Here is a 13857-nt window from a genome sequence, read left to right as displayed (position 1 = left end):
TCACCTGGCTGTTTTTAGAGAAGTTCACTTATATGCTCCTGTTCTCATAGTCACACCTGTACATTCTTTTTGTAATGCTTATGCATCTTATAAGAAGAGACATCATCCTTACTTTGAAATTACTGGAATGCCATTGTGTTTGGAATCTTTTTAAAAGGATCTGTTTCTTCATACCTGAACTTTCTACATTGTTTTAGCTTGCTAACAATTCAGTTCTTGATTTAATTATGGCCTCATAGTTAAATAATCTACTCCTACCCTAGGATTCAGCAAACTTCCATGCAAGAATAGCTTATTCTTGCATGGAAGGGACCATTCCCATGCAGCACACCATGCATATGTATGAAGGCGCAGTGCCGTGCTCTAAAACAGACATGGTTCTGTGTATGAGTGCAGGGGGCATGCCCAAGAGCAGTGCTATCACAATACACATGCCCCCTGCACTCGAGAATTGCCATTTGGCAATTCAAAATGAATGAAAGTAAAGTGTCTGTGGAGAAAATAACAGACAGCCATACCTCTCAACTCTACAGATTTTCACAAAATGTTCAGATGTCTGCTTCATATTTTTGGTGTGTTCCCCCTAAAATCTGCACCTGTCTGGCAAATAGCTGGGAATTGAAATAATTAAATAATGAAAAATATTTGAGTTTAAGACTCCACATCCATCAGAAAATTCATGCTAATTCAAAGCCTGTCATTCTATCAATGTTCTAAGTGCCTAATAGCAATATTTAAAATATATTCCTTATTTTTTTTTCCTGTACACAATAAAGTTTAAGCATAACTGAGTGGTTGTGCCCGTCACGCAGATATGCACAGCAGAGTTTAAACATCAAAAGAAGCTAAATAGATGTATACACAGTACAAATAGGGAAAAATGGAATAGTGTAGTGGTTAGAGTGTTCACTTAGCATGCAGTCAGTCACAGTTCAAGCCCACAGCAATCTGTACATTTTCATATGTGAAACACAACTAAAATGTATTTTTCATAAATAGGTAGTGAATATTATTATGTATATGCTAACCAGGGTAGTGTAGCAGCCCTAAAGGGTGAGGTGTCAATGAAATTTAAAGTTTAAGCAAGATTTAGCATAGCTAAGTGGATCTGCACACTGGTAAGCAAGGCTAAGCATCTACCCCTTTAAGCAATGGTTATCTTAGCTAAGCAGGTTTGCCTGGTGCTTAGCTTAGCTCAGCAGTTTCAAAACTGTCCAATCAGAGTAAAGGGTAGGAAATTAGCCCTATTTAAACAATGCAGGTGGGAATACAGCTCATACCCAGTTGTAGCTCCCCACTGTAGGCACTATGGCAGGTGTTTGTGAAGGTGTGCACTTTTGGGTGCTGCGCTCGGGCATTCAGGAGTCCAGGATGATGGTTGAACTCCTCATTAAAGACCATGATGGGTGACTGCTGCAGGACCAGTATCAGGGCTCCTAATACAAAGTGGAGGCCTGGGACCAAGTTGCCTGAGATCTCACCACTGCCACTGGCATCCCTTGGACTGGTGAGCAGGTCTGGCACCACTTTGCTGACTTGAAGTGGAGGAAGAGGGAACTTTTGGACCAGTGGGTCCAAGATGCCCAAGTGGGGAATGCTCCAGCCATGTGTAAGTATTAGCCAAAATAAGTGTTCTTCAAATTCCAGCCTGTGTATGCGATGGATAGGTATGCATAAATGTTTTCTCTTATCTCGTGTACAGCTGCAGATGAGAGGGCTGTGAACTTGGAAGCCCATGCCAGCAGGCTGCAAAGGCTGCATCGCAAGGCTGATGAGCAACAGTCTAGATGGTATTATGTAGGGCAAAATAAATAAATTGTAGTAGAATGTCACCTTGCAAGATTTAAAACCAGGTATGGTTTTTAGTGACTGAAGAAGCCAGTAGGAGAGTAATAGTGACATACAGGTTATATATCAATAAAAGTGTAATTACCTGTCAATAAAAGTGAAAAACCCAGACTGGTTGTGTTTAATCTGGTATTGTATGACTGGAAAGTTTCAAGCACCAAGATCTGATATCAGAATAGTAATGTTGTGTTAACCACTGTTTTCCACACTGTGCTATGTCAAAAGGTATGTATAGGAATGCACTGAAAATATAGTAGAACCAAACCACAGCTAGTAGGAATGCACTGAAAATATAGTAGAACCACATCACAGCCAGTTTCCAGAAAAAAGAAACTTTTAATGATGAGCGCTTTCACGACAGATTTTGCTATTTCATCAGACAACACATCTCTTTACTTTAGTATTACTAAAGTAAAGAGATGTTGTTTTGTCCTCAGTTGACCTCAATCACACTGTATCCATTTGTGGGTTTGTGGGCTTCAAATTACCAAATACCCCTCCCCGTCCAAGGTGTTTAACCCCCACATGTGTCATATACCACCCCATGTATGCTGTCTTGTCTGTCTTGTCTGTCTTCCTACCCAACCTACCTTCCCAAATATACCTACTATCCTTCCCCAACATCCCACTCTCACCTTAAAAAAAGGGCAATCTGTTCCCAAAAAAAAATATCGCCCCATACATAGCTGTCCATTTCACACACGTGTCTACTGGACACATATAATCCTGTCTGACTGGCTTCATAACACATTATTGTTGCCCTCACTCCTCTCTCCTAGGAATTCAAGTGTCCAAATTTACCTCCAAATTTAGTATATATGCACAGCTGTTGCTGTAGAAAATATGGACAGCTATGGACCTTCCCTACACCCATCCTGCACATCCCTAGCTATCTTTCATATTGTTTTACCCTCTTCATGCCTCCTTTTTCACCACTTTCCAATCACCCCTTTTTTCTTTTCTTTTAAAGAAATTAGCATGGGGTAAGTGGGAGTAAGCAGAAGTAAGGGAGACTAAGTCTGTTTGCAAGGTGTTATGTGATGCCTACACAGATTAAGCATTGTTAAGGCTGTCTGTAAGCATATTTAAGCAGAAGTTAACATTGCTTACCGCCGTGCAAACCCATGCAAACCCGTTTACAACTGCTTAAAAGTGCCTTAATCACTCTGTATCCAACAGTCCTTGTTCTGCCCAGCAACAAAATAATCAGCCCTTGCAAGTCTTGAACCTAGGACCCTACACACCATAACCATAGCAATTTACCACTAAGCCATCTGAGCTGTAGATATGTCTGCTGTTTATTTAAACATATTATGCAGCACAGTCATTCAACAGTAGGGAAAATGTGTGTATATGTATACATCTATGTATATATCTATATCTATATATATATATATATATATATATATATATGTGTGTGTGTGTGTGTGTGTGTGTGTGTGTGTCTGTAGTTATTTATGTTGCTATTTCATTGTTTCATAGAATACTGTGGTCTCTCTCTCTCTCTCTTTCTCTTTCTCTCTCTGCAGTAAGTGTGGGCAATTGTGTTTCACTTCATTGATATTCAGTGTTAAACTCTTAGCCTAGAGGGCTTCTCTGCATTTATAAGTGTTAGTCACATATCTTTGAATTTATTACTGCTCAGTATCTGGGTTGTTTGGCTTCTGCTACATACCTATAATCAACTGCATTACTAGCTGAGTTAAGTAGAAACTTGCAGTGTTAAAGATTGTACTGCATTTTATTTTTCTATTTACTTGTTTCACTGAATATTATGGTCTGTGTCTCTCTGTAGTTATTTATTTTTTCTATTTAGATGTTTCATAGAATACTGTGGTCTCTCTCTCTGCAGTTAGTTTCCTGCCCTCCCTCCCTGTTCTTGTTGTGGTATTATTCTTGGTGGCTTCGGAATAGCCTGCCCCTCCTGTAAATTTGTGTTTGAACACTCCTCCTGGGTCTATCACATTTGCTCACTCAACCAAGTACAGTGAGATCATATTTTAACTTCAGACACTCCTACCAGTCCCATCTGTTCAGCTCAGTCACAGCTCTATTCCAGTCTAGTGTCACTAGCTCATTCTACCTAATACAGAGAGAACATTTGTGAAGGGCAGACCACGTAGGTCCTTAATTTTGAATTATCTTGTATTTCTACTTTCTCCCTTTCCACTTTCCAGAAAAAAACAATAGTAAGCTTGTTTCCTGCCTTTCATGTAACTAGTCTAGTCCAGATACAGATTTGCTGTAACCAGGACTGTTTGTAAACTTCTGAGCCCCCAAAGCCTTTCTGAGTTGGAGGGAAGACCTCTAGCTTATCAGTGGGAGTGGTAAGCACTAGGTAGCCTATCTACCACAAGATTGGTTTCTGGCCCAGAAATTATAGTTTATTGGCCATTTGGGCAGTTTTTCCATCTCTTTCAACTTGCTGGTTCAAAAGCCCGCGTTTGCGCTTGTTTCCCACTTTTCCTATAACTAGTCTAGTCCAGATAAAGATTTGCTGTATCTAGGACTGTTTGTAAGCTTCTGAGCCCCCTAAGCCTTTCCATGATGGAGGAAAGACTTCTAGCTTATCAGTGGGAGTGGTAAGCACTAGGTAGCCTATCTACCACAAGAGTGGTTTATGGCCCAGAAATTGTAGCTTATTGGCCATTTGGGCAGTTTTTCATCTCTTTCAACCTTCTGGTTTAAAAGCCCACATTTGCGCTTGTTTCCCACCTTTCCTGTAACTAGTCTAGTCCAGATATAGATTTGCTGTATCCAGGACTGCTTGTAAGCTTCTTGGCTCCCCAAGCCTTTCTGTGTTGGAGGGAAGCTCTCTAGCTTATCAGTGGGAGTGGTAAGCACTAGGTAGTCTATCTACCACAAGATCCAGGTACAGATTCTTAGTTTCAGCACTTGAATTTGTTTATTCATGCTCAGCACTTGTTCAGAACTTGTTGTTAGCACTAAATATGCTACAAATTACTACAGCACTTGACCTTCCTCTTTACCTAGAGGAAAACAGTTTTTGTACTTACTTTCCTCACTTGCTTTGAGAAAAACAGCTCTTATACTGACTTTCCTCATTTGTCTAGAGGAAAGTAGTTTTTTATTCAGTCATGTCCAAGGGTCAGCACCCAGTGTTCTCTCCTGTATATCTGATGAATCTGGGCATCTTGGGGCAATGTAGCAATTGCCTCATGTACATAGACAACCCTCTCCTCCTACCACCCAATGCCACAACCTGTGAGAGATGCACTTATCTAGCCAAACTGGAGGCAAAGCTCTCTCCAACCAAGACTGAACTTGACAGTCAAGAGGAGAAGGTAAACACCTGCACCACACCACAATCATCACATAGTCCAACTAAACCTACACCACCAAAATCCACACATAGAAACACAAAAACATTTGCAGAGGCTCTCAATAATAATCTGCTCAAGTAACAGAGACCTCTAAAGCAGAAACGCAAGCAACATCCACCCCCAACACAACCAAAATGACACAAAGCCCACAGACTCAGTGTTCCACTCAACCACAGCCCATAAGGCAAAACAACGTACCCAAAACACTAGTCATAGGTGACTCTATAGTCAAGCACACTGATGTCCCACTCACCAGGCTAAACAAGGAGAAGGTTACTGTTAGCTACCTGTCGGGTGCCAGGATCCACCACATAACCCCATGCACTCAGGTCACTCCACAACAAGTACAAATATGACTCTGTCATTGTCCATGTTGGTGTGAACGACCTGAGACATACCTCCCTGGATTACATGAAAAGAGACATGGAATAGCTCTCTGATCTTGTAGCCCAGGCAGGTAAGACCCTAGCCCTGAGTAGCATCCTGCCATCGCCCATAATGATACCGCAGTACAAGGACAAAATGATTGACTTCAACAATTGGCTAAGGTTCTGGTGTCATTCTAAGGGGATCCAGTATCTGTCTGCATGGGATGACATGGTAGCCAGACCATGATGCTTTGCCAGAGATGGCCTGCACCTGTCACCCCTTGGATTCCGGATACTGGGTAAGGATCTTGCCGCCCCTATAGTGCCTTTTTAGCCAAGGTTCAAATGACAAATTCACCACTGTAACAGGAACAGGCAAGCAAAAACTGAGGGTAATGCTACTCAATGCTGGAAGCCTAAATCTCAAAATGCAATCACTTGAGGCACTCCTTAAAATGGAGAACATCGATATCTGTGCAGTGACTGAGACCTGGTTCAAGGCTCTAGAGAGCACCCCTGCATTACCAGGTTATAACTCTTACCACACTTTTCGGCCATCTAACCTGGACCAGAACACCAAAGGCGGAAGTGTGTCCATATTCATTAAGGATATCCACGCCTCCAGGCTGGTTGTACAGCATAATGAATCTGAGGCTATCCAAGTGCAAGTAACTCTGGGAAAAACTGCAATCCAAAATGTAGCTCACTACAGATTCCCCCACCATGCCCCAGGATTTCCACTCCTCTTTTCTTGATATACTGGAAAATATTAGGGTTCAACCAAGCACCCTATTAATGGGCGATTTCAACTACCCCACCATTAACTGGGAAAATTACTCATGTACCAACTCCTTCACTCAATGTTTTCTGGACTTCAGAAATTCCAATGCCCAGGATCAACTTATCCACACCCCTACCAGGAGCAATAATATCCTAGACCTAGTCATTGCCAACATGAGTGACCGGTGTTCCACACCTGAAGTCAACTCCTCATTGGTCAGATCCGACCATAAGCTAATTACCCTAGATATCCACATCCTGCCACACCCAACATTAAGGAAACCATGATAAAAAATTTCTCCAAAGCCAACTTCATGCTTCTTAAGACCGAAGTGGCGAACTTCATGACACCCATGCACATGGACAATACAGTTACAACTGCTGAATCCTTACACAAATGCACTCTATAAGCACTTACATGAGTGCATGGATCGTGCTATTCCAAACAGAACTAAGACACTATCCTCCAAATAAAGGAAGCCAATCTGGTTGTCCCCTGCCATAAACAAACACTACAACAGAAGGAAGAAACTGTTGCAAAGGAGAGTAAAATCCCATGAGTGGAGGAGTTCCCTGGTCAGCCTCAGTAAGAAGCTGAGATCCCTTATAAGATCCTCCAAATCTAGCTATGAAAACAAAATCGCCACTGATAAGGGCAACCACAAAGCATTCTATAGCTATGTGAAGAATCTCAATGGCAACACCCAGATCTGCTCTGAGTTACAGCACAATGGCATGAAAATTACAGAACCAAATGATATTGCCAACATCTTGGCAGATAGGTTCAGTGCTAACTTTACCCCCCTTTCACCCCTTCAACGGCCCATATCTATACAGAAAGAATGCAGAGTCCCTGTAATCACATCTATGCAAGTAAAATCTGCACTCTCTAAAACCAAAAACACAGCATCCATGGGACCGGACAACATCCCAGGCTGTGTTTTACATGAACTTCAGAATGAACTGGCTCCCAACCTAAGCACCATGTTCGATCATAGTCTCACGTCAGGCTTTGTGCCCACTGAATGGTGCACAGCAACAGTTATCCCACTCCACAAAGGGGGAGCCACCACTGATCCTGGGAGCTATTGCCCTATTAGCCTGGTGAGCCTGGTCTGCAAGGCCATGGAACATATCATCATGGAACTCATAAACGAAGACAGTGGTAACCAAACTCTGGACCCCACCCAGGTCGGGTCTGTGAAAGGCAGATCATGCCTTCTGAACCTGATTGACTTTTGTGACGCAGTCACCAAAACCGTAGACGATGGTAAGGTGGTTCACACAGCCTATTTTGACCTTGCCAAGGCTTTCAACACCATCCTCCATTCTGGAATTATAGCTAAACACACTAAACTAAGTATAAATCCCTACATCACAAGATGGATTGCCAACTGGTGTACTGACAGAACCCATTCTGTGAAAGTTGTAGACTCCAAATCTGACTTCAAACCAGTGACAAGTGGAGTACCACATGGTTCAGTCCTGGGACCTCTCCTGTTTGGTATCCACTTCTCTGAAGTACAGACTAACACAGAAGGCCTCTGACTAATGAAGTTCACAGATGACTGCAAACTAGGAGCCATAGTCAAGTCCCCAAATGATGTGGACATCTTACAGAAGGGCCTCACAGAGCAGATGCCAGGTGTCAGAGGCATGGCCTCAAGTTCAATGTCAAAATGTGCATTGTCATCCCCTTTGGTAAAAACCCTGTACCCATGAACTAGCACATAAAAGGCAGTCTGATTAATGCCGAATGTGTGATAAGAGACCTTGGGACCCAGGTGGACAGTAGTCTCTCCTTTGATAATCACATCACCACAATAGTCAAGAAATCCTTCTATGTGGCACACATCATCACAAAAGGGTTCTCATCCAGGAAAAAAGAGGTCATTGATCCCCTCCACTTGGCACTCATTAGACCCATTATAGAGTACAACACCCCTTTTGGAATGTACCTCACAAGACATCTGCAGCAGCTGGAAAGGCCACAGAAGTACCTCACAAAGAGGGCTACTGGCCTCAAACAGATACCCTACACTGACCATCTCAAAAAACTCCAGCTTTACTCTGTAGCATATCGCCTACTCCAAGGAGATCTCTGCCTAACATATAAAGCTATGTTAAACCCAGAGCTGTTGGACATGTTACACCTAAAGAAATCCTAATCCCTCCAAGCTACATGCTCTAGGGACCTACATCTTGTCAACACAATAAACAGGACATGCTGGGGGGATAGATTCCTGTCCCAAAGACTTCCTATACTCTGAAACAAGCTACCCATCTATGTCAAGCAAAGTTCCTCATTAGCACTCTTCAAGAAAAATTTGATGAATGGATGGGAAATAGGAAATACACCCCAGGGATCAATTCTGTGGCTCTGCTCAACAGGGGCACAGGAAATTAACTTTCTTGAGTGGCATAAGCCAGGGAACCTTGTTGGCTAGATTTAGGCCCTTGGGCTGATAGCCTAGGCCTACCTATGAACCTATGACTTTATGTATATGCATATATATATATATATATATATATATATATATATATATATATATATATATATATATATATATATATATATGTGTGTGTGTGTGTGTGTGTGTGTGTGTGTGTGTGTGTGTGTGTGTGTGTGTGTGTGTGTGAGTGTGTGAGTGTGTATATATACTGCAACAAATCTGACCAAAAGTGTCTAAATGGGGGTGAAGGGGCCCAAACTAGGGACCTCTTTTAACTATTGCCCTTATTCCTTCCTCTCCAGCAGAACTGTTCTGCCTTGCAACAAAATAATAAGCCCTGCCAAGTCTTGAACCCAGGGCCTTGTAAACTATGATCAAAGCAATGTACCATCACACCATCTGAGCCTTGTAAAATAGTGAAGACATTCCAAATATATCAGTTAGTAGAGTCATTCAACAGTAGGGAAAGGAGTCTGTAGAATCAGTCAGGTACTCTATATATACATGTATATATGTATGGAGATACATATATGTGGACAAATCTTTACATTACACGCACACACACACACACACACACACACACACACACACACACACACACACACACACATATATATATATATATATATATAGAGAGAGAGAGAGAGAGCTACATCCACATTTATATCCATATATATGCATACACACACACACACACACACACACACATATATATATATATATATATATATATATATATATATATATATATATAGGTGAATAAATGCATACATATATATAAATATATGTATATGTATATGTATACATAAATATACAGAAATATATGACAGCTACAAACACATGCAGTCAGAGGGTCATGCTGCTGCAGAATAGAAGTCTAAATTGGAAAACATACTCACTGGAAGTATTCCTTAAAATGAGGAACAATGACATTCGTGCTGTAACAGAGACCTGGTTAAAGGCAGCAGGAAGCACCCCTACACTACCAGCCTATAACTTATTCCACAACTTTTGGCTGCATAACCTGGACTGAAGCTCCAGAGGTGGTGGTATTTTCATATTCATTAAGGATGCACACACCTCCAGAGTGTTAGACCAACATATGCATTACAGATCCTGCAGGCATAGCTAACATTGGGTAAGACAGTGTTTCAGGTTGTAGCCTGCTATAGGTCCCCAAACATGTCCCAAGATTCACACTCCATGTCCTTAAACACCCTGGAGAATATTAGTGTCCAACTTAACACTCTCATACTAGTTGACTTCAACTAACCCACCATTAACTGAGAAAGCTACTCATGTACCGATGTGCATGCCCATCAAATCAACCTGGTCCTTCCTAACATGTGCAACTGTTGTTCTACACCAGTAGTCAACTCTCTTGTTATATCTTAACACAAATTAATCACCTTTGGAAATCCACAGCTCTCCCACTCCCCCTGCACAGGTAACCACCATGAAAAGTATTTCCAAAGCTAACTATGGCCTCCTAAAAACAGAGGTGGCTAACCTCACGGCAATCATTCAAATGGAGACTAGTCACATGACAGCTGAATCTAACAACAATGCACTATGAACACATACACAAATGCATGCATACCACCATACCCAATACAACCAGGACCCTCATCTCCAAAAAAGGAAGCTTATCTGGGGGTCCCCTGCCATAAAGAAACTGTACAACAGAAGAGGGAACCAATATGGAATAAGGTGAAGCTCCAAGACTGGAAATAAACCCTTATCAGCCTCATTTAAAAGCTGAGATCCCTCATCTAGCTGTGAGAACAGAATTGGGGCACATAGTAAAGACACCAAGGCCTCATACAGTTATGTAAAGAATCTACATGGCAATACCAAGATTTCTTCTGAGCTACTAGACAGTGGTACCTCCCAGACTGAGCTAACAAATAATGCCAATATACTGGCTGGCATCTTGAGTACCAACTTTAACCCCCTCTTCCCCCTAAGGACCACAATACCAGTACACTGTCAGGCACCCAATATTACTGCAGCACAGGTTAAAATACCACTCTCCAAGGCCAAGAATACAGCTTCTATGGGATCTGACAATATCCCTGGCTGTGTTCTACGTGAACTACAGAGTGACCTGGCACCTCACCTGTGTGATCTGTTCAAGCACAGCCTCACCTCAGGCTTTGTCCCTACTGAATAGTGCACTGCTACAGTCACCCTCTCAACAAATGAGGTATGACTATAGACCCTGGGAAATACCACCCCAACTGCCTGACAAGTCTGTTATTTGAAGCTATGGAATGCATCATCATGCACCTAATAAACAGTTATATGAGAATCTGCTTACTCAGGATCCCACACAGTAGGTCACACCTGCACATTGAAAGTGGTCAACTTCTTGGTGTCAGTCACCTGAGCTGTGGATGAAGGCAGGGTGGCACATACAACCTACCTTGATCTGACCAAAGCCTTTGATAACATTCCCCATTCAAGAATCATGCAATAACTCAATAAGCTAGGTATCAAGCCCTATATCACTAGGTGGGAACAGAGGCACAAACATAGGGGTAGGTTGGACATACTGCTGTCATACATTGAGACAGTTGCAGATGTCACTGGGTTTTTCGTAACATCCTTTATGAGAAATATGACATTGGCAATACTAATAGATGTGAGTATTTACTGACTGCATTCCCCAAGGTCCACGACTGATTTACCAAGGACACCAACTGTCTGGGGGAACAAACAAAACATAACAGGCAGACATGTGACCAGTCTATGGGCAGCATGCCAGTAGAGAGATATGTCAATGACATATCACTCTGAGTCATGACATCACTCATTAAACGAATGTCCACACAAAACCTGTCAATCTATCAATCCACCATGTGCACTAATGACATAGAATCTGTTCACAAATCTGGGGATATATCCCCCATGTTGATGGCTGTCTTCACCTGTCCTGTCCTGTGACATATTGCCACCTACTGTATGTGAATCTGTAAGTCACCACCTCTGTAATGTCCCTCACACAGACAAGGAAAAGGGGAAAGGCCCACATTAAGGAATGTCCCACATGTCGGAACAAGCAGCAGTATTCAGGACCATAGCACAATACAATGTGGGCACCTACATCATGGTATGGCCGTAGCAATACCTGACATCTGCACATCTGTACAGAGGACAGACAGAAAGTAGATAGCCAACAGGTTATGCATTAGGATGAATGTTATGAAAGATAGACATCTGAAACTGAAAGTTATGCTATTACTACATGACAGCAGTCTTCAATGACATGTCATAAAAACATAGTACTCTACAGTTAATATCAACATATCAGATCAATATCCAATAGGAGATGCATAAAAACATACAGCTCAAACACCAAGAACAAGATAGTCAGTACTCAGAGTCCAGCTTTGCATGCAGGGGTGTATGGTTCCAGTACTACAATCTGCAATCTACTCTTACTTGGAAAATCACTGTTAAAAGTAGTAACGTAATGATACAAATAGGGGTTAAACTATATTTGTCAACCAGTGCACTGTAGCTGGTGTAACATGCAAATGTGACTGCATATAACCTAGGATACTATCCAGGTAGGGCACAAATACAAAGAAAAAAATTATGGTACTACCTATGTATACTCAGGTGTCCCATACAGTATACTCACACCCCTTGCTACTGTAAAGACAGCATATAGAAGCATGTTATGTACATGGAATTAAATACACTTATTAAAGATCTCATTATCCTATGATTTTTTCAGACTAGAATGTGATCAGTGGTTACTAGGGCTGAGCTATGCTTAGCAGGTATAAGCATTGCTTAAATGTAAATGTTAAGCAGATTTGAGCACTGGTAAGTGAAGCCTCAATGATGTAAGCTCCTATTTATTTAAATGTATGTTAGCACTGCTTACTGTTGCACAAACCCACTTAAAGCTGCTCAAAACTGCTTTAATCGCTTTGTATCCAACAGTCCATGTTCTGCCTAGCAAGAAATTAAACATGCCCTTGCAGGTCTTGAACCCAGGATTGTGCACACCACAGCCAAAGCAGTTTACCAGTAAGCCACCTCCAGCTGCATGATTTTAGGATGTTTTCTCAAACATGCCCTTCTTTACAGCCAGTTTACAATAGGGAAGAGACATTGTGCAATTAGGAAGGATTGGTATCTATATATATATATATATATATATATATATATATATATATATATATATATATGTATCTATAGATATATCTGAATAGAAACATACATATATATATATATAGAGAGAGATATGTAGGGAGATCCATATATGTGTACAACAATATATAGATATATTACCAATAAATACTGAGGTGTATGTGTATATATACACACACATACGTATATGTATATATATATATATATATATATATATATATATATATATATACACACACACACACACACGCACACACATACACACACACACACACACACACACACACACACATATATATATATATATATATATATATATATATATATATATATATATATATATATATACACATACATGTCCCAAAATGCCCATACAAACATATGCTGCTGATAGACCTCCCATAACTGGGGCAGCATGCACAGTTGGATATAAAAGCAGCCATGACACTCACATCTGCCCCCACCACAGTCCAAATAAATAAGTGAACAGTACACTGCTACAAAATCATGATAGGCCATACACAATGACCAGACATACAACAACCTCTTAGCAAAACGAATAAAATGTCTGAACATAGCAAAGATAAATACAACCAGCCAGTAATTCACACATGTTTATTATACTCTGAGGTCTTGGCCAAAGCCTTCAAAGAGTAAAACATTACCAGAAATGCATGCCTTAATCACAAGAAGCAATTAACACCTAATTACATAATTGAATACACAGCCTTCAATTACACTCCTCATTTAACACCCTATGGGATAAAGTATCACAGTTAATATTAATACATTGAGCCTGTACATAACTATTGACCTTTTATTAATGTTTCATCAAACTGAGGAACAGACTTTTTCAGTAACAGTACTTTGGGACCCACTACTGTCCCCACGGTAAGATTT

The sequence above is a fragment of the Protopterus annectens genome, chromosome 7.part0, assembly GCF_019279795.1.
Source record: "Protopterus annectens isolate FY-2018-M chromosome 7.part0, PAN1.0, whole genome shotgun sequence".
Lineage (NCBI taxonomy): Eukaryota > Metazoa > Chordata > Ceratodontiformes > Protopteridae > Protopterus > Protopterus annectens.
Note: the sequence above shows the minus strand (reverse complement) of the source record.